The sequence below is a fragment of the Callithrix jacchus genome, chromosome 3 (assembly GCF_049354715.1).
Source record: "Callithrix jacchus isolate 240 chromosome 3, calJac240_pri, whole genome shotgun sequence".
In the NCBI taxonomy this organism is placed as follows: Eukaryota; Metazoa; Chordata; class Mammalia; order Primates; family Cebidae; genus Callithrix; species Callithrix jacchus.
This window is the reverse complement of record NC_133504.1, coordinates 96001967-96024908: the sequence shown is the minus strand read 5'-3', so window position 1 is coordinate 96024908 and position 22942 is coordinate 96001967. Positions and strand designations below refer to the sequence as shown.

Here is a 22942-nt window from a genome sequence, read left to right as displayed (position 1 = left end):
CTAACTATTTGTACCCACCAAGTTTGGGTGATCAGACTGCCTCAGGAAGATATTAATTCCTAGACACTTCCTGCTCTCTCCACATTCAGGCAAAGGCCAAGGAAGCCCAAGGACAGTGCTCTGACAAAAGATCCAGGTAAAACACACAGGGGGCTGCCATGGAAATGGAAAAGTTTGGGAGAGGCTCAGGGTCGAGGGACTGAGAGCATATGCTAGTCAGGATTGACAGCCACTTGGATTGAGGAATGGTGCAAGGAAAATGATGAGATCACCAAATTAAAAGATGCAGTGGGGAAAAAAGTAATCCCTTCTTATCTCACTTCAGATTACTTTCCTTCTCCCACCTCCACAATGAATTTGCCATCCTAAGAATAAGGGTGATGGCATTTCCTAGGCAGATGGCTTCACTCCTTTCCCGTTTCTAATCCCCAGATGATGTGCCTTCCATTGCCTGAAATTCTTAACTCACAGAAAATAGCATTTAATTCTTTGATAGGTAAAGTGAAAATATTCCTAAAATGGAAAATAAATTGACTCAATTCAGAACTGAGATCTGTCCCAGATGTTTGCAATACCCCCTCTTCCCAGGCTGGAAAGGCGTTAGGTATATGTTTGATGTTTTATCTGTTCAGAAGCCTCATTTCCAAGATGTCTTATCCACATGATTCTACATGACCATATCTCAAGGCTGTAGTTCTATAGATCAATATTGGACACATGATGTTTTCTTTTCCCATGAGATTTCTTTTCTTTGGACAACTGAATTCAGTCTTTTTCTGGAAAACAGGTCATATTGATACTAAAAAGCTTTCGACAGCTATGTTCTTCCAGCATATGGATTAGGAAAGAAGAGAAAGGGGTTCTACAGAAAGAAAAAAAAAAAAGCGTGAATCAGACATGCAGAAAAGAGCAAAGAGGAAGGAATAAAGACCGCTGGTATTCTGTTCCCTGATTCCACTGTGTTCCCATGACCCAGCTACATGACAGCCCTTTGGGACCATGAGACTCCCATAAGATTCTTATAATTTATTAGCATTTTATGCTGGAGTTGGGTTGAATTTCAGTTGTGGATAACCAAAGGATAGTAAGTAATACGGAAATTTATTCCTAATTGGCAAAACTTGGAAGCAACCAAGATGTTTTTCAGTAAGTGAATGGATAAATAAACTGTGGTATATTCAGGCAATGGACTATTATTCAGCACTAAAAAGAAATGACCTATCAAGCAATAAAGAAACATGAAGAAAACTTAAATGCATATTACTAAGCAAAAGAAGCCAACCTGAAAAGGCTGCATAGCGTATGATTCCAACTATGTGACATTCTGGAAAAGCCAAAACTATGGAGACAGTAAAAAGATCAGTGATTGTCTGAGGTCAGTAGGAAGAAAGAGATAAATAGGTGGAGAAGAGAGGATTTTTAGGGCGGTGAAACTACTCTGTGAAATAATATAACAGTGGGTACATATCATTCTACATTTGTCCATACTCACAGGATGTACAAAACTATAGCCTTTGGGTAATAATGATGTGTAAATATAGCTCATCAGTTGTAACACTGTACCACTGTGGTGGGGAATGTCAATCATGGGGGAGGCTATGCATGTGTGGAGGCAGTGAGTATATGAAATATCTTTATACCTTTCTCTCAATTTTGCTGTGAACCTAAAATTAGACTTAATAAGGGAAACTAAGAGCAACAGTTTCTCAGCTGTAGATTCTGACTAGGACAAATCCTGGGTCTAGATCTGTGGAGCCACCTTCTCTCCAGAGGTTTGCCAGAATGAGGGATGACCCAGAGGCTAGAGTGGTGACAAGCATAGCCCTGGGATATAAGAAGGTTTTCTAGAAGGCACTGCCACTTCTTTTCTCCCATATCTCTCTTCACAGAACCTCTACTTTTCTTTCTCTCTGCTGAAATTAGTATGGTGCATTATTCCAGGATGTGAAAACCTCTGGGGAATAAATAATACAGATAAATGTGTGAGATAAATCTCACAGATAAAAATGTGAGAACTGAAAATAAAGGAGTATCATGAGATGCATCCAGGAAGGCATCAATGCTTGAAATATTGGAAAAGAAAGTGCCTTTTCTAATAGGATGAAAGACTGAAAGACTGATGGGTAGGCCCCTATGACTTGATCCATCTCCTGAAAACCATGTGTTACTGATATAGGTTAGAATTCAGAAGTGAGATGCTAGTGGGGATACACATTTAAATATTTATTGAAATTGAAAAACAAAATCAGGATTTTCTTTTTCCTCACAGAAAATTCCACTTTAGTTATTGTTTCACAATTAAGAACTGGTTTTGCCAGTGAAGTTTTTTGGCAGACATTTTCTCTAAATTAAATAAGTTAAATGTGCTGCTCTGTTGTTTCAATGAAAAATATTTAACACATAAGTGTAATACACTATTTACTGGAAATCGCAATTCTGTTTAATTATTAAATCATCAGTATAAAACTTTAGATAACAACTGAAAAATATAATTTAAGAAATTATTTTGAAGGCAATAAAGCAAAAACATTGGATATCTCTAGATCAGCAAAACATATTCACTCAGACTTAACCGCTATGACAAAGACATGCTAGACAAACCCATTGTTTTCTTCTTTTCAGACTCTTGAATGTCTCATGACCTAGGACCACACACTTTGGCCAATTAGCCTAGTGGCTCAGACCTCACATATTCACTAGTTTCTAGTTTTGACATGTGAAAGAGAAGACACAACACAAGTATACTAGGTACCCAAAAGGTGGTCATTTTTTATATTCTAGGGGTCATGAATAAAAATAAAATAAAAATAATTTAACTTGTTCTATAATTTTGTATGCCAATATCAAATTTTATAGTACTCTATAGCTAATGTTATATTTCATGTATTATTTCATTTTATTCTCATGAACTTTAAGTAGATTTTTTTTCCTGTATCTAAAATCCTGAGATAGAAATTCTTTTTGAACGATTTATTGAGGGAATATCATTAAGTGAAAGTGTGAGAGAAGTCAGACAGAACAAGAACTAGAAGATAAGCAAGTAAGTGGTTTCAGCTGGTCACTAGCTTCAATCTAATCCCACATATAAGCTCTGTGCACAAACTGCACCACAGAGTTGGACCCCCTCCATCCAAGGGGCTGGCTTTCTGTACCCCTGTCCCTGGGGGCAGGGGGAAGTTCCTGTTTGACCAATACTCTGGAGGCAATTCTGTAGAGAAGAGGGATATTGTCATCAATACTTACAGGAGATGGGAGATGGATACTCTAGATGGTAAAGGGAATCTGGGAGGAGCATCAAAAATATCTCCAGTTTTTTATTTATAAATAAGTACCCAAATTCAGAAGGTTTAAGTATATTGTGCTAGGGTTCTATAGACAGTACATGATGCAGTTATGGCAGAAGGCTGGGTCTTCTGACAGTATGATACAGATTTTTCTTGTGCTACACAGGTTCATGTCCAATTCATATAGTTTATGGAGCTAAACAATGTAACATGAAATCAGAAGGACATTTACTAGCTATTTCCTTGGTATTTATCCTTTGGAGATATGACTTTAGGCAAGTTATTTAACATATAAAAGTCTCAATTTCTTAAAAATGTGAATAACAGTAACTACCATTGTATATTTCTGAGGATTAAAAAATGCATGGGAAACATCTATCATTGTGCTTTATGTAGTATATATGCTCCAGAATATTTATTTTTCTTACTTTTCTATTTTACCTATGAATATACACATTAAAATAATATAGAGAATATATCAGACAACATAGGAATATCTACTCATGTAACTTATAGGGAATATTGTCATACTGATTAGATTTTTTAGAAAGTCCTTCTAGTTCAAATTGCCACCACAAAAGCTTTAAAATTGGCTACTACAATTTGGTAATTACTTTCTCATTTGAGCCTGTGTACTTAAAAAAAAGTGATTGAAGTATAACACATACAGAAAAGTGCAAAAGTCATGTGTATAGTTTAATGAATTGTTGCAAAGTAAATACACCCCTATATAACCATGACACAGACAAAGATCAAGAAATAATAACATTAGGCTGGGCATAGTGGCTCAAACCCGTAATCCCAGTACTTTGGGAGGCCAAGGTGAGCGGATCACTTGAGGACAGGAGTTCAACAACAGTCTTGCCAACATGGTGAAACCCCATCTCTACTAAAAATACGAAAATTAGCCAGTCATGGTGGCACACACTTGTAATCTCAGCTACTCAGGAGGCTGAGGCGTGAGAATCACTTGAACCTGGGAAGTGGAGGTTGCAGTAAGCTGAGACGGCACCACTGCACTCCATTCTGTGTGACAGATGGAGACTCTGCCTTAAGAAAATAAGTAAATAACTAACTAAAGAAATAAATATGAAATTACTAGCAGCCTAGAATTACCCACTCCCCACTTAAGACCCCATACCAATTACTAATTGCTCCGTATTTCCTAAGGGTAACCACTCTCAGGACTTACAACGTGACACAGCTAAATTTTTGCTAGTTTCAAGGTTATGTAAATGGAATCAAATAGAAGTAACATGTTCTACTGGGTAGAACATACACCCAGTGGCATACACCTGCACTTTAGGAGGCTGAGGAGGGAGGAGTTTGAGGCCAGCCTAGGCAACATGGCCAAAACCTGTTTCTACAAAAAATACAAACATTGGCCAGGGTTGGTGGCATTCCTGTAGTCCCAGCTACTCGAGAGGCTGAAGTGAAAGGATTGTTGAGTCCAGGAAGTCAAGGCTGCAGTTAGCCATGATGAAGCCACTGCACTCCAGCCTGGATGAAAAAAAAAAAAAAAAAAAAAAGCAAAACAAAAATTGTGTCTGCTTTCTTTCACTCAAGTGATTTATGTTTTTGTGCATAGTTCTGTTTTTTTCTATTTTCATAGCTGAATAGCATTACTATAGATGTATATTTATTTAAATATTTTATTGCTGATGAAGATTTTAGTTGTTTTCAGTTTTGGACTATTACCAGTAATAATACTGCATTGAATATTACTAAGCTTGTCATTTGCTATGCATGTGCATACATTTCTTTGGGGTACAAACATAGGAGTGAAATTGCTGAATTATAAAGTATGACGGTTAGCTTGAATTCATATTGCTAATCAACTTTCCAAAGTGTCTGTAACAGTTTACACTCCATTCCTCAGCAATAGAAAGCTCTTGTTGCTCTGTATTGTTACCAGTACTTGGTTTACTCTTTTGTTTTTGTCATTCTGGTGGCATACTGTTGTGCACTTACCAAACTTATGCTTTCACCTCTGTTTCCCTGATCTGTTAGGATATTCAGCACCTTCTCATATGTCCAGTGCCCATTTTGACATCCATTCTTGTGAGTAACTTTTTAAGTCTAATGCCATATTTCTATTGGATTGTCTTTGTTTTTATCAAATTTAGAACTTCTATATGTTTGGATACCAGTCTTTTGTTATTTTTACCTTCTCCACTCTGTAGTTTGGCTTTTGCTGTCTTAATGATATCTCTCAATATAGAACATTTCTTAATTTTTTTTTTCAGTGGAAAATAACTTTTATTGAGACCCCACCAGCTGCAAAATGTGTTCCTGGCATTAAGCTCCTTCTTCCTTTGCAATTCGGTCTTTCTTGAGTGGTCCCATGAACGCTTTCTTCTCCTCCATGGTCTGGAAGCGCCCATGGCCAAACTTGGAGGTGGTGTCAATGAACTTAAGGTCAATCTTCTCCAGAGCCCGCCGCTTGGTCTGCACCAGCAAGGACTTGCAGAGGGTGAGCACTCGCCTCTTGGTTCCCACCACACAGCCTTTCAGCATGACAAAGTCATTGGTCACTTCACCATAGTGGACAAAGCCACCCAGAGGGTTGATGCTCTTGTCAGACAGGTCATAGTCGGTGGAGGCATTGTTCTTGATCAGCTTGCCGTCCTTGATAAGGTAGCCCTGGCCGATCTTATAGATCTTGTTGATCTCAGTGCGGTGATGGTAGCCTTTCTGCCCAGCACGTGCCACAGAGAAGGCCACACGGGCAGGATGCCATGCCCCAATACAGGCCACCTTGCGCAGGCCTCGGTGGGTCTTGCAGGGCAGCTTCTTGGTGTGCCAACGACTGGTGACCCCTTTGTAGCCTTTGCCCTTGGTCACCCCGATCACGTCAATCATCTCGTCCTGCCCAAACACTTGGTTCACAGGTACCTGCTGCTCCAGCCTCTCTCGGGCCCAGTCCAGCTTCTCGGACAGGGTGCCTCCATTCACCTGGATCTCCATCAGGTGGGTCTTTTTCTGGCGCAGAGGAAGCAGGCGCATCTGGGTGTGGGCAATGACGCGGATGACTTGGCAGTATTTCTTCATGCTGCTGAAGTCTTCTCCAGCTGCTTCTTGCCATCCTTATCCTGCCATTTCTTGCAGTACTTGGTGAAAGCCTTCTTCTTAGATTTATGCCAGTTCTTATAGAAACGCCTTTTGCACTCATCGCTGATGTGTTCGGCAAAGACAGTTTTGAAGGTCCGGAGGCCTCGAGGGGTTTCCATGTAGCCCACAATGCCCACAACCACCATGGGTGGCATCTCCACAATGGTCACAGCCTCCACCACCTCCTTCTTGTTCACCTTGGATCCTGGCCTATCGACCTCCCGCACGATATGGGTCATGCCAGCCTTGTATCCCAGGAAGGCTGTGAGGTGGACCGGCTTGGAAGGGTCATCCTTGGGGAAGCTCTTCACCTTCCCACGATGCCTGCTGCTGCGCTTCCGAGGCAGGAAGCCGAGGGACCCATGTCTGGGAGCGGAGAACTTCCTGTGAGACATGATACCGTCAAATCCAGCCACAGAGCGAACATTTCTTAATTTTAAGGTACTTCAGCTTGTCAATCTTTTTCTCTTATGATCAGCACTTCTTATGTTCTAATAAATCTTTTTTCTCCCAAATTTATAAAGATATCTCTATGTTATCTCTATGTTTATATTTTACATTTAGTTCTACAACCACCTGGAAATGATTTTTATTTATTTATTGTGTGATGTGGTAGTTAAGGTTTATTTTTTTCCATATAAAAATGTAATAGTGTTTAGTGAAAAATAATGTCCTTTTGCCACTGTTCTGCAGTGCCACATTAGATACAAATCAAGTGTTCATATACACTCAGGTCTGTTTCTGAATACGCTATTCTGATCTGTTATTCTGTTCATCTATCCTTGTACCAATATCATTCTTTCCTTATTACTGTAGCTCTGTATTTATTTTGATATCTAGTAGAGCAGGTTCTCTCAGTTTTCTCCTCTTCAAGATTGCCCTGGTTATTTGCATTTCAATGTATATCTCTACAAAAAAAATCTGGGTACAGAAATACAGCTAGATAGAAGGAATAAAGAAGTTCTAATATTTGATAGTACAGTAGAGATATTATAATTAACATTAATTTGTTGTATATTTAAAAATAACTAGAAGAATTGTAATGTTGCCAACACAAATACAAATGTTTAAAGTGATAAATATTCCAGTTATCCTGACTTGCAATACAGATTGTATTATTACATTACACATTGTATATGTGTATCAAAATATCACATGTATAAAATATGACATGTATACAATATACATTTATTTATATATACAATGATATATTACTTTTAAAAATTTTAAGAAAAAAGAAAATTAGAATTTTGACTGTAATTGCATTCAATTTTTAGGTTAACTTAGAGAAAAGTGACATCTTTCAAACTATGAACATACTATATTTTTTCATTTATTTAAATATTTAATTTATGTCAATGTTGCCTAATAGTTTTAGGGAGAAGAGGTGTTTGTTTGATATTGTTTGGCTATGTCCCCACCCAAATCTCATCTTGAATTATAGTTTTAATAATCCTCATGTGTCACAGGAGGGCCCCTGTGGAAAGTAATTGAATCATGGGGGAGATTCCCCCATGTTGATCTCATGATGGTGAGTTCGTTCTCATGAGATCTGATGGTTTTATAAGGGGCTTTTCCCTGCTTTGTGCTGCACTTCTCCTTCATGATGCCACGTGAAGGACATGTTTTGCTTCCCCTTCTGCCACAAGTGAGTTTCCTGAGTCCTCCCAAGCCATGCTGAACTGTGTATCAGTTAAGTATTTTTCCTTTATAAATTACCCAGTCTCAATTGTGTCTTCATTAGCAACGTGAGAACAGACTAATACAGTGTTTTACATATTTTATTGGATTTTCTTTGAACTAGATATTTGAAATATTTTGGTAACCATGTAGGAAGAATTAACTGTCTCAGAATTTGGTTCTAGTGTTCAAAGGGTGCAGGCTGATGCTCATTTGCATATGGCATAAAATAATAAGACTACTTTGAATGTGCTAATTTCCCAGGACATATTATTTTAGCTTTCTTTAGTAGTAACTTCAATGAATTACAGTTAAGTATTAATACCTCAGATTTTGTGAGAGTTTACCTAAAGAAATATTCATATGAAGATTATTTTACATATTCATACATATGTATGAATTCTATAAATATATGTAGTTTTATTTTGAATTTTTATTTTGAATGTTTTAAAAATTATAGAAATGCTATTATACACTATACATTCTTTAGCAACTTGCTTTTTCAACATTATTTTAAATATTTATTCATATTTTTGCATTTAGGTCCAGTTCTAATTTTAAGTATTGCATAGGTTTTTCTCTTACAAATAAATAGGTGTTTATCTAGAGTCCCACTAAGATTTAATTTTCTTTTGCAGATTTTCTTTCAGCTATTAAAACCAAAGCTACTATAAATATTTTAGCACATTTATCTTTGCATACAAATGTGAATAGTGTATATCTAGTAGTAGAATCACTGGGTTGAAAGCTAGGCACATCTTTAATTTAATTTTATTTTTTTGAGACAGAGTCAGCTGTGTTGCCCAGGCTGAAGTGCAGTGACACAATTTCAGCTCACTGCAACCTCCACCTCCCAGGTTCAAGTGATTCTCCTGCGTCAGCCTCCCAAGTAGCACACCCAGCTAATTTTTATACTTTTAGTGGAGATGGTGTTTCACTGTTGACCAGGCTGGTCTCGAATTCCTGACCTCATGTTCCACCCACCTCAGCCTTCCAAAGTGCTGGGATCACAGGTGTGAGCTGCCATGCCTGGCCCTTAAATTATATTGAATATTTCAAATTGCCTTTTAACCTGAATGTACCAATTTATGCTCTGTGTGGAATATATGTGCCCTATTATTAATATATTACCACTTTTGTTTCACCCCATCACATGCTTGTGAAACAGTATCTCATTTATTTGTCAACATGAATTTTTCTGAGGGAATGTAAAGCTTAACATCCTTTATTATGTTTACTGGCCATTTGGTTTCCACTTGGGTAAATTGCTTGTCATTGTCCATGATGATATTGTACTGTGTCAGTGTGGCTAGGCTAGACCTGTTTACCAAAATTCCCCTCCCTGAATGGTTCCAGTTAGAATTGACCAAAAGAGAAACAAATATGAGATTTGGAAGATAGAAGTGAAGCAAAAGCTGTTTAGCTTTGAAGGTTATCATAACTGAATATGGTGAGAGATGGGCACAGAGATGTTTGCAATTTTTAGCTTGTCCTTTCTTTTCTCCATGATGTCTAGCTCTTCATGATAGCTGGCCTGATAACAAGTCATAATCCTCAGCTCTCCACCAGATCCAGAAACAACAGCCTTCCTCGGTCTTCTCTCCCAGCACTCCTGTGCATTGCCCCTCCAGCAACTAAAAGTGCCTGGCTTCAGGAGAGCTAGTTAGTTAGTGCCTTTTCTCTGATTTTTAAATTTCTTCCCTTAGAACCTATGCTCCTCAGCTTCTTCTACAATTGTGTAAGTTGTTATACAATAAAAAATTCTTCAGAGACAAAACAACTCGAAAAACTGGAAGAAATTGAACAGCTAATAAAGAAGGAAGAAGCTAATAGGCTAAGATCTGAGAGAGAAGAGAGAAACTGAAATGAGCCCAATATCTGGTATAGCTTTTTTGCTCAAAGCATTTGCCAAATCATAAGCATCTCTCCACATTCCAAGAAGATAAGTGTAATAGAACTAGGGAAAAAAGTGTAAATTATGGCATTCTCCAAGGTGAATATCCCCAGTAAAATCTCTGGTTTTCAATAGGATGACTGGAGGGGTACAATTTAGGAATGGTTGCTAACCAGAAATAGAATGGAATTTATACAACTGATGCCCAGCTTCAAATCATTTTAAACAGACTTTGTAAATATCATTTCTTATTATTTTTTTTAAAAGACAGCAAGAAGACATCCGATTTTTAATCAGGAATGTAGAAGCAGCTTAGGAATCTTTACTCTGTCCTGACAGCAAGTAAAAAGCTGAACAAACTGAAAAAATCAACAGCTCTTCTTGGATTTTTAAGACTATTGAGGTCAAAGGGAAAACTGATGCCCCCAAATTTGGGAGACAGCAGACAGATACAGAAAAATAACAAAATATCACAGCAGAAAACGATGGGAACCAGTGCTAGGGTAGAAACACCTGAACTGTAACTGACTAATTGCTCAAGTATGAGAGTTAAAAACTCCAGTCAAACCCAGTCACAAGGAGGCCTCCACATTTTTGTGAGGTTTACCTCCAGGAGCTCAACCAGGTTTTCAAGAGTGTGTTTTTCTTAACAAAGTATGCCCTCAAGAGAAACTGATTAACCAGGGCCTAATCTGCTAGTGTTTTATCAGAGTTATCTAAGGGAAGGGAAATACCAAACCCCAGTTCATTCTGCCTTTCCATGGGAGAGAAGGGAAATACCCAATTCTAGCCAATTTTCTCCATCCTGTCTCACCCAAGGGAGGAGGAAAAAAACCCTGAGAAATGCTTATGAAGTTTAAGACCAGAGATATTAGCTCACTAAAAGACATATCTAATTGTTGTACTATAGGACATGTCTACTTCCCCTATATCTTACCTCCATATTACTAAAGCCGATTTACAGTAGTTCCTTTTAAGCAATACATCATGTTTGGCTAACATGGAAAAAAATTAAAAGGCATACTAAAATGCAAATAACTTTTTGAAGAGACAGAGCAAGCATTAGAACCAGACATAATCGGAATGTTGGCAATACCAAACAGGGAATTTAAAGCAATAATGATTACTATGGTGAAGTAGACAGCATACAAGGGTAGAGGGTAATGTAAGTAGAGAGATGAAAAATGTTAAGAAATAACCAAAAATATTGTAGAGGCTAAAAAAGTGTAATAAAAATGAAAAATGTGGCTGGGCATAGTGGTTCATACCTGTAATCTCAGCACTTTGGGAGGCCAAGGCAGGAGGATTGCTTGAGTACAGGAGTTCAAGACTAGCATGTACAATATAGTGAGATCTCATTTCTATAAAAAAATATAAAAACTAGCTAGACATTGTGGCACACACCTGCAGTTTCAGCTACTCAAGAGTCTGAGGTGGGAGGATCAACTGAGCCTGGGAAGTTGAGGCTGCAGTCAGCTGTGCTTACACCACTGCACTACAACCTGGGTGTCAGTGTGAGACCTTATCTCCCACCAAAGAAACCAGAGAAAAAAGAAAAGAAAAGAAAGAAAAAGAAAGAGGGAAGGAAGGAAAGAGAGAAAGAAAAAGAAGGAAACAAGAAGTGAAAACTGCATTCAATAGGTATATTAGAAGATCAGGCACAGCTAGGGAAAATTTCTGAGATCTTGAGGCTATCTCAATAGAAACCTCCAAAATTGAAAAGCAAGAATAAAAACCAATACAACAACATCAACAACTAAAACAACAGAACAAAAAAATCCAAGATTGTGGGACAACTACAGAGATGTAACATGCATGAAATGGAAATACCAGAAGGAGAAAGAGAAGAAATATTTAAAACAAGGATGACTGAGAATTTCCCCCAAACTAATGTTAGGCATCAAACCGCAGATCCAGGAAGCTCAGAAAATGCTGATCAGCATAAGTAAGCAAAACATAAAACAAAAAACACCAAAACCCAAACCCTACACATAGGCATTATTTTCTCAAAAAAATCCCAGAGGAAAAAAAAACCTTGCTGGTAGAACAAAGTTAAAAATTACCTGTGACTTCTTAGAAATCATGCAAGTGAGAAGAGATTGTAGCAAAATATTTAAAGCTTTGATAGAAAAAAAATCAAGCCAGAATTCTGTACCCTGTGAAATTATCTTTCAAGGTGAGCAGAAATAAAGAATTTCTCAGAAAAACAAAAATTAAGGAAATCTGTTGCTAGTGGACCTGCCTTGCAAGACATGTCAAAGAAGCTCTTTAGACAGAACTAAAATAATAGAGGGCAGAAATTCAGATTTACATAAAGAAAGAAATATCATCAAAGAAGGAAGAAGTGAAGGCAAAATGAAACTTTTTTGTATTCTTAATCGATGTAATGGATAGCATTTTCCACATAATAATAGCAACAATGTATTCAATTATATATGTGTATATATGTATCTTATGTATGAATATATGCTAATATATAAGTAAAATGAATGACAGCAATGCTACAAGTGATGGGAGAGAGGGATTAAGACTACATTATTATATGGCACTCAGACTATCTGTGAAGAGATATAGTATTATTTGGACACGGGCTTGCATTAATTATAAATGTATGTTGCAAACTCTATGGCAATCATACAAAAATGTAAAAAAGCAGGTATAGCCTATAAGCTAAGAACAAAGAGAAAGCAAAGTCATAAAAATGCACAATTAAATAAACCACAAAAGAGACAAAAATAAGAACAAAGAAAAAGGGCAATAACTAGAAAACAGTAAGAAATGTGGTTGATATTAATCCAACTATGTCAATAATCACTTTAAATATCAATGGTATAACTACACTAAGGAAAAGACATAGATTGTCAGAGTGGATTAAAAGATAAGATGCAACTATAAGTTTTCTATAAGAAATCCAATATAAATATAAGTTCACATATATATATATGTAAATAGAGAAAAACACACTATGCTAATACTAATCAAAATAAAGTGGCAGTAGCTATATTAATTTCAGACAAAAAAGATTTTACAGCAAAGAAAGTTACCAGGAATAAAAGGGGGCATTACCTAACAATAAAGGAATCGATTCTCTAAGAAGACATAACAATCCTCATCATATGTGTACCCAACCACCAAACACCAAAATACATGGGGCAAAACTAATAGAACTATGAAGAGAAATAGACACATTTACTATTATAGTTGGGAACTTTAACACTCCCTCTATAAGAAATGGAGATCCAACAGGTTTCTCCAGAAAGTCAGTAAGGACATAGTTGAATTCAACTACGTCATCACTCAACTGACTTGACATCTATAAACTACTTTATTAACTGTAGAATATACATTTTTGTCAAGCTCACATGGAACATTTAAGAAGATAAATCACACTGTAGACCATAAAACACATCTTAACACATTTAAAATAATAGAAATCAAAACCATGTTTTCTCTCAGACCACACTGAAATTACACTGAAATCTATAAAGGAAAGATAACTAGAAAAACTCAAAATATGTGAAGAGCAAACAGCACACTTCTAAATAACACATGGGTTAAAGTCTTAAGAGAAATGAAAAATATTGCTAACAAATAAAAATGGAAACATAACATATTAAAATTTGTGTGATGCTACAAAAACAGTGTACAGAGGAAAATATTATGGCATTTAATTTATGTATTAAAAACAAGGAAGGCCAGCCTGGGCAACATAGCAAGACCAGCCTCTATTAAAAAAAAGAAAAGAAAGAAATGAAAAAAGTTAGCTTGATGTGGTGGTACACACCTGTATTCCTAACTACTCGGGAGACAAAACAGGAGGATAGCTTGAGCCCAGGAATGTGAGGCTGCAGTGAGCCATGAGCTGCACTACACTCCAGTCTGGGCAAAAAAGGACACTCTAGATCAAAAAAAAAAAAAAAAATCAATAATCAGTAATCTAAATTAGAGCAGAAATCAATAAAATTCAAAACAGAAATTAATAGAGAAAATAAACAAATCCAAAAACTTATTATTTGAAAAGATCAGTAAAATTAATAAGCCTCAACAGCTCAGCGGTAGTACTATCAAACACCAGGAAGATTTCTAAGGTTTCTTTTCCTTTTTTTTAGACAGCTCTGTGGCCCAGGATGGAGTGCATTATAGACCATATTGTAGACCATAAAGCACACCTTAACAAATTTAAAATAATAGAAATTGTACCTTGTTTTCTCTCAGACAACAGGATGGAATGCAGTAGTGTGATCTCAGCTCACTGCAACCTCTGCCTCCCAGGTTCAAGAGATTTTCCTGCTTCAGTTTCCTGAGTAGCTGGGATTACAGGCTCTCCCCACCATGCCAGGCTAATTTTTTTTTTTTTTGGTAGTAGAGACAGGGGTCTCGCCATGGTGGCCAGGCTGGTTTCAAATTCCTGGCCTCAAGTGATCCGCCCATCTCAGCTTCCCAAAGTGCTGGGCTGGGATTATAGGCATAAGTCACTGCACCCAGTTGATTTCTAAGGTTTTTTAAAAAAATATTTGTGGTACATAGCAGGTCTATGTATTTATGAGGTACATGAGATATATTGATACAGGCATGCAATGTGAAATGAGTACATCATCAGGAATGGGGTATACATCCTCTTAAGTATTTATTCTTTGAGTTACAAACATTCCAATTACCCTTTTTTAAGTTATTTTAGAGTTTACAATTAAGTTGTAATTGGGTATAGTTACCCTTTTGTGCTATCAAATAGTAGATCTTATTCATTCTAACTACTTTTTGTCTGTGTGCCATTAACCATCCCCACCTTCCCCAAGTCCCCCATTATACTTCCTAGCCTCTGGTAACCATCCTTCTACTCTCTTAAGTTCATGAGTTCAATTGTTTTGATTTTTAGATCCCCAAAATAAGTAAAAACATGCAATGTTTGTTTCTCTGTGCCTGGCTTATTTCACTTAACATAATGGTCTCCAGTTCCATTCATGTTGTTGCAAATAATTGGATCTCATTCTTTGTTAATGGCTGAATAGTACGTGTGTGTGTGTGTGTGTGTGTGTGTGTGATCACATTTTCTTTATACATTCATCTGTTGATGGACACTTAGGTTGCTTCCAAATATTGGCTATTGCAAGCAGTGCTGCAAAAAAACTTAGGAGTGAAGGTATCTCTTGGATGTACTGTTTCTTTTGACCCAGCAGCGGAATTGCTGGATCAAATGGTAGCTCGATATTTAGCTTTTTGAGAAACTTCTGATCTCTTCTCCATAGTGGTTGTACTAATTTACATTCCCCCCAACAGTGTACAAGGGTCCCCTTTCCTCCACATTCTCACCAGCATTTGTGATTGCCTATCTTTTGGATATAAGCCATTTATCCAAAATGGGATGAGATGCTATCTCATTGTAGTTTTGATTTGTGTTTCTCTGATGATGAATGATTTGAGCACCTTTTCTTATGCCAGTTTTCCATTTGTATGTCTTTTAAGAAATGTCATTCAAATCTTTTGACCAATTTTTGTTTGGATTATGAGATATTTTTCCATAGTGTTGTCTGAGCTTCTTATATATTCTGGTTATTAATCCCTTGTCACATGGTTAGTTTGCAAATACTTTCTTTCATTCTGTGTGTTGTCTCTTTACTTTGTTGACTGTTTTCTTTGCTGTGCAGAAGTTGTTTTTAACTTGATGTGATCCCATTTGTTCATTTTTGCTTTGGTTGCCTGAGCTTGTGGGGCATTGCTCAAAAATTCTTTGCCCAGACCAACGTCCTGGAGCTTTTGTCCTGTGTTTTCTTGTAGTAGTTCATAGTGTGAGGTCATAGATTTAAGCCTTTAATCCATTTTCATGTGATTTTCTATATTGTGGCATGTATGGGTCTAGTTCATTATTCTACATATGAATATCCAGTTTTCCCAGCACTGTTTATTGAAGAGACTGTCTTTCCCCAGTGCATGTTCTTGGCACCTTTGTTGAAAATGAGTTCACTTTAGGTGTGCAAATTTGTTTCTGAGTTCTCTATTCCATTCCATTGGTCTATGTGTCTGGTTTTATGCTAGTATCATGCTGTTTTGGTTACTATAGCTCTGTAGTATAATTTGAAGTCAAGTAATGTTATTTCTCCAGTTCTGTTCTTTTTGCTTAGGATAACTTTACTATTCTAGGTCTTTCGTGGTTCCATATAAATTTTAGAATTGTTGTTTTCTATTTCTGTGAAGACTGTCATTGATATTTTGATAGGTAATATGCACATTTTAACAATATTGGCTCTTCCAATTCATAAACATGGACTATTTTTCCATTGTCTCTTTAATTTCTTTCATCAATGTTTTATCGTTTTCATTATAGAGATCTTTCACTTCTTTGGTTAATTCCTAGATATTTAATTTTATGTGTGGGTATTGTAAATGGGATTACATTTTAAATTCCTTTTTTACATTATAAACTGTTGGCATAGAAATGCTACTGGTTTTTGTATCTTAATTTTGTATCCTGCAATTTTATTCAATTTATCAGTTCAAATAGTTTTTTTGGTGGAGTCTTTAGTTTTTTCCAAATATAATATTGTATCATCTGCAAACAAGGAAACTTTGACTTCTTTGTTTCCAAGTTGGATGCCCTTTATATCATTCTCTCGTCTGATTGCTCTAGCTAGGACTTCCGGTACTATATTGATAACATTCAATATAGTGGGCATCCTTGTCAGGTTCAGATCTTAGAGGAATGGCTTTCAGTTTTTTCCCATTCAGTGTGATACTAGCTGTGGGTATGTCATATATGGCTTTTGTTACATTGCCGTATGTTCCTTCTATACCCAGTTTCTTGAGGGTTTTTTTTTTTTTTAAAGGAAGAGATATCAAATTTTATCAAATGCTTTTTCAGTATCGGTTAAAATAATCCTTTTTTAAAAATCTTCATTCTGTTAATATGATGTATCACATTGATTGATTTGTGTATGTTAAACCATCCTTGCATCCCAGGGATAAATCCCACTAGGTCATAATGAATAATTATTTCCTTCAATTGCTATGAGTTCCCCCAAGCCCTGAATGGGTAAGGTTTTTGACTCTAGTCCCTGACTCCCAAACTTCACCTCTTGACCAACCAGGGGCTTGAGGGATCTATCAGCCTTAAAGGGAAGGACACAGACCTGGCTTGCTTTGCCACTTGCTGAATGTAAACCTTTAGGGCTTTGAGTGAAAAAGACAGTAGCCAGGGAGTGGTAACCACAGCTCTTTGGCAAGACTCTGCTGTGCTGGCATCAGGTCTGACCCAGCACAGTCATAGTGCTAGTGGTCCCAGGGATGCTTGTGTCACGTCACCTCCAACTTTAGGTGGCTCAAAACACAGACACACACATACACTCTCTCTCTCTCTCTCTCTCACACACACACACACACACACACACACAAACACATGACTCCATTTGTTTGGAAGAAAACAAGAGAAGAGACCAATAATCTCTGCCTTGTAATCCAGAGAATTCTCCTGGATCTAGTCCAAGACCAAGATGGTAGTATTTTCACAAGTCTTCAAGTACAACAGTGTTACTGGGATTGGGCTGTCCCCTAAAGCAGATATATCTTAGATCACAAAATCCAAGTCCTTTCAAATATTTGGAAAGCCTTCCCAAGAAGGATGGCTACAAATAAGCCTGGATAATGATGACAACAGTAAATACCTAATTCCTCAATGGCCAGTCACTGAAGAACTGTGAAGAACAGCAGGATCAACACCATTCCAAAAATAAAAATTAAAAAAAGTAAACAACAACAACAACAAAAAAAACCCAAAAAGCCCACGACCTCATCAAATGACTTAAATAAGGCACCAGGGACCAGATCTGGAGAAACAGAGATTTGTGACCTTTTAGACAGAGAATTCAAAATTGCTATGTTGAGGAAATTCAAAGAAATTCAAGATAACACAGAGAAGGAAATCTGAATTCTACTGGATAAATTTTGCAAAGAGATTGAAATAATTAAAAAGAATCATTTAGAAATTCTGGAGCTGAAAAATGCAACTGGCACACTAAAGAATGCATCAGAGTCTTTTAATAGCAGGATTGATTAAGCAAAAATAAAAGAATTAGTGAGTTTGAAGACAGGCTATTTGAAAATATGCAGTTGAGGAGACAAGAAAAGAGAAAAAAAACAATGAGTCATGCATACAGGATTTAGAAAATAGCCTCAAAGGAGCAAATCTAAAAGTTATTGTACTTAAAGAGGAGGTAGAGAAAGAGATAAGGGGAGAAATTTCATTCAAAGGAATAATAACAGAGAATTTTCTAAACCTAGAGAAATATATCAATATCCAAATACAAGAAGGTTTTAGAACACTATGTAGATTTAACCCAAAGAAAATTACTTCAAGCCATTTAATAATCAAACTTCCAAAGGTCAAAGGTAAAGAAAGGAAACTAAAAGCAGCAAGATAAAGGAAATAAATAACATACAATTAGAGCTCCAATACATGGAGGAGACTTTACAGTGGAAACCATACAAGCCAAGAGAGAGTGGCATAATGTATTTAAAGTGCTGAAGAAAAGTAACTTGTGCCCTAGAATAGTGTATCTGGCAAAATATCCTTCAAACATTCAGGAGAAACAAAGACTTTCCGAGACACACAAAAGCTGAGGGATTTTATCAATACCAGACCTGTCCTACAAGAAATGAAAAAGGGAATACTTCAGTCAGAAAGAAAAAGATGTTAGTGAGCAATAAGTAATCATCTCGAGGTACAAAACTCACTGCTAATAATAAGCACAATAGACAAAAAGCAGGATAAATACAAAAAAAATCACATGTAGAAACCACAAAAACGTCCCCCAAATTAGTGGAAATAACTCATGATATCAGTTAATAAAAACCCAGAAAATATTTTAAATGTAATTTGCAAGTTGAGTCTAAAACTTACATAGAAATGTGGTTGGCTGCAGTGGCTCATACCTGTATTCCCAGCACTTTGGGAGACCAAGGCAAGTGTATCACTTAAGCCCAGGAGTTTGAGACCAGCCTGGTCAATATGGTGAAACACCGTCAAACTAAAAATACAAAATATTAGCTGGACATGGTGGCAAGTGCCTGTAATCCTAGCTATTCAGGAGGCAGAGGTAGGAGAATCACCTGAATCTGGGAGGCAGAGGTTGCAGTGAGTCCAGATCATCCCACTACACTCCAGCCTGGGCAACGGAGTGAGACTCAGTCTCAAAAATCAAATTAAATATCTAAATAAATAATAAAAAAAATGTATATAGAAATACATACGTGCAAAAATAGCCAAGACATTCAAGAAAGAGAAAAAAAAGCAGAAGAATTAATGTTCTTGGATAACAAAACTTAAAAAGCTACAGTAATTTGGTAAGATGTTAATTCAACAAGAGTCAAATAATCAAATCGAACAGATAAAAAACCCCATCAATAACCTTTACATATGCAGATATGCAATTTGTGACAAAGAAGACACCAAAGAGACATGAAAAAAATTATGTATTTTAATAAACAGTTGGATAAGTTGGATACACAAATGGAGGAAAAAACCTTGGATGCTTACCTCACAATGGACACAAAAATCAATTCCATAAAACGTATAGTTATGAAAGTGAGCATAACAGTAACTTTTCTAAGATTATTGGAGAATTTCTTTAGGATTTTGAGTGTAAAGAAACATTTTAAATAGCACAATAATCTATTAATCACTTGATACTATTATGAGAGTGACAGGGTCAAAGAGTAGGAGAAGATATTTGTTACAAATAAGACTAGTAAGAAAAATATACAGAAACCGATAGAAAAATAGGTGAAAGATGTTAACGGGCATTTAAAAAATTAGAATAGCCAAGTGGACAATGCACATAGGAACAGGATCTCTAACACATTAGTAATAAGGGAAATTCCAATTGTAATTATGTGATTCTTCTGTATTTACCAGAATGGTTTGAAATTATAAAGTCCCATAAAGTTTGTAATGGATTGGATGTGGAGTAAATTACACAGATGAAAAAGTTTTGATAAGGAATTTGGAAAACGATGTAGCATTATCTGCTAATGTTTAATGTGGATATTCCAGAAGACCAGCAATTTCACCTCTGAGTTTGCAGCTAATAGAACTCTGTGCACATGTGTATTAAAAGACCTCTTGAAACATGTTTTTGAGTGCCTTATTTTCTACTTGCTCATGGAAATAACTCAAATGTTCATTAGATATAGAATGGGAAAAAACTGATATAGAACAGAATCCTTTATAGTAACGAATATTAATTAACCTTACCTAAAAACAACTTTAAAAGTATTTGTGAGCACTCTACCCACCAACACATGAAATCTAGTCCTAACTGGGAGCTGGGCTGAGAATCACTCTGCTGTCACCTGGACATGACTTTGCTAAGGAGTGATGTGGAATTGGGGAGAGTTCTGCTTTCATCTATTTAATATTAATACATTGTACAGAAAGCTGTAACAAGTAGTGTTGCCTTTACCCTAACATCAAGAAAATGTTACATAAACTATATTATCATAGTTTTCTTAAAGGAAGAAAGAAAAGTAACCTGAAATCCATAGTAAGACAGGACTTTCAAGAAGAGATTGTAGGAGAGCAGTAATAATTAGCATTCTGACTTAGTTCTAGATGCTGCACTGGGGAGTTTTCTAGGGCGAAAAGTCATATAAATGCTAATTTTCCCCAGAGCAGGTTCCTTTCTTCCAACTTGACATTGCTCCAAATTTTCTTGTTTTTTTATCTCTTTTGGTTTTTAGAAATATATATTTTTCCAGAATTTATGATTATTGTAATTGTTATAAGCAGAAGTGATAGTCCAATACAAGCAACTCTGTCACTATTGGAAACTCGCAATTTTTTGTTTTGATCTTGTATCAAGCAACTTCACCAAGTTTTCATGTTATTCCAGTAAAAATTTTTAAGAAAGGTATGATGTATAATGGCTGAAAATGAGAATAACTATAGTTACTCCTTTTTAATTTGTATACCTTACATTTTGTTTATTTGTTTTTTATTACACATATATATATATTTTATTGCACTTTAGGTTCTGGGGTACATATGGAGAAAATGCAAGATTGTTGCATAGGTACATACCTGGCAATGTGGTTTGCTACGTCCATCCCCATCACCTATATCTAACATTTGTCCCCATGTTATCCCTCCACAACTGCCTACACCCAGCTGTCCCTCCCATAGTCCCCCCCAACAGACCCCAGTGTGTGATGCTCCCCTCCCTGTGTCCATGTGTTCTCATTTGTTCAACACTTGCCTATGAGTGAGAACATGTGGTGTTTGATTTTCTGTTCTTGTGTCAGTTTGCTGAGAATGATGGTTTCTAGATTCATCCATGTCCCTACGAAGGACAAAAACTCACTGTTTTTTATGGCTGCATAGTATTCCATGGTGTATATGTGCCACATTTTCCTTGTCCAGTCTATTATCGATAGGCATTTGGTTTGGTTCCAAGTCTTTGCTATTGTAAACAGTGCCAACATGAACATACATGTGCATGTGTCTTTATAATAAAATGATTTATAATCCTTTGGATATATACTCAGTAATGGGATTGCTGGGTCAAATGGAATTTTTATTTCTAGGTTCCTGAGGAATGACCAGACTGTCTTCCACAATTGTTGAACTAATTTACACTCCCACCAACAGTGTAAAAGTGTTCCTATTTCTCCACATCCTCTCCAGCATCTGTTGTCTCCAGATTTTTTAATGATAGCCATTCTAACTGGCATGAGATGGTATCTCAATGTCATTTTGATTTGCATTTCTCTAATGTCCAGTGATTATGAAAATTTTTGCATATGTTCGTTGGCCTCATATATGTCTTCTTTTGAAAACTGTCTGTTCATAGTCTACACCAAATTTTGGATGGGTTTGTTTGTTTTTTTCTTGTAAATCTGTTTTAGTTCTTTGTAGATTCTGGATATTAGCCCTTTGTCAGATGGCTAGATTGCAAATTTTTTCCCCATTCTGTTTGTTCACTGTAATTATTATTTCTTTTGCTGTACAGAAGCTCTGGAGTTTAATTAGATCCCATTTGTCTATTTTGGCTTTTGTTGCCATTGCTTTTGATGATTTAGTCATGAAGTCCTGGCCTATGCCTATAACCTGAATGGTTGGTTTTGCCTCGGTTTTCTTCTAGAGTTTTTGTGGTGTTGGGTCTTATGTTTAAGTCTTTAATCCATTTGGAGTTAATTTTAGTGTAAGGTATCAGGAAGGGATCCAGTTTCTGCTTTCTGCACACTGCTAGCCAGTTTACCCAACACCATTTATTAAACAGAAAATACTTTCTCCATTGCTTGTTTTTGTCAGGTTTGTCAAAGATCAGATGGTTTTAGATGTGCAGTGTTACCTCCAAGGCCTCTGTTCTGTTCCATTAGTCTAGATCTCTGTTTTGGTACCAGTACCATGCTGTTTTAATTACTATAGCCTTGTAGTATAGTTTGAAGTCAGGTAATGTGATGCCTCCAGCTTTGTTATTTTTACTTAGAATTGACTTGGCTATGTGGGTTCTCTTTTGGTTGCATAGGAAGTTTAAGGTGTTTTTTTCCAGTTCTGTAAAGAGGGTCATAGGTAGCTTGATGGGAATAGCATTGAATCTGTAAATTACTTTGGGCAGTATGGCCATTTTCACGATATTGATTCTTCCTAACCATGAACATGGAATATGTTTCCATCTGTTGGTGTCCTCTCTTATTTCCTTGAGCAGTGGTTTGTAGTTCTCCTTGAAGAGATCATTTACATCCTTTGTTAGTTGTATTCCTAGGTATTTTATTCTCTTTGTAGCAATTGTGAATGGCAGTTCATTCTCGATTTGGCTCTCTTTAAGTCTATTATTGGTGTATAGGAATGCTTGTGATTTCTGCACATTGATTTTGTATCCTGAGACTTTGCTGAAGTTGCTTATCAGTTTCAGGAGATTTTGGGCTGAGACGATGGGGTCTTCTAAATATACAATCATGTTGTCTGCAAGTAGAGACAATTTGA

The 22942-nt window shown here is 36.5% G+C and overlaps 1 pseudogene; it reads right to left on the bottom strand.

Annotated features, from left to right (window-relative positions):
- Window positions 1-5517: 5517 nt before the first annotated feature.
- Window positions 5518-6805, bottom strand: LOC100385664 (large ribosomal subunit protein uL3 pseudogene; annotated as a pseudogene).
- Between the last annotated feature and the right edge of the window lie 16137 nt (window positions 6806-22942).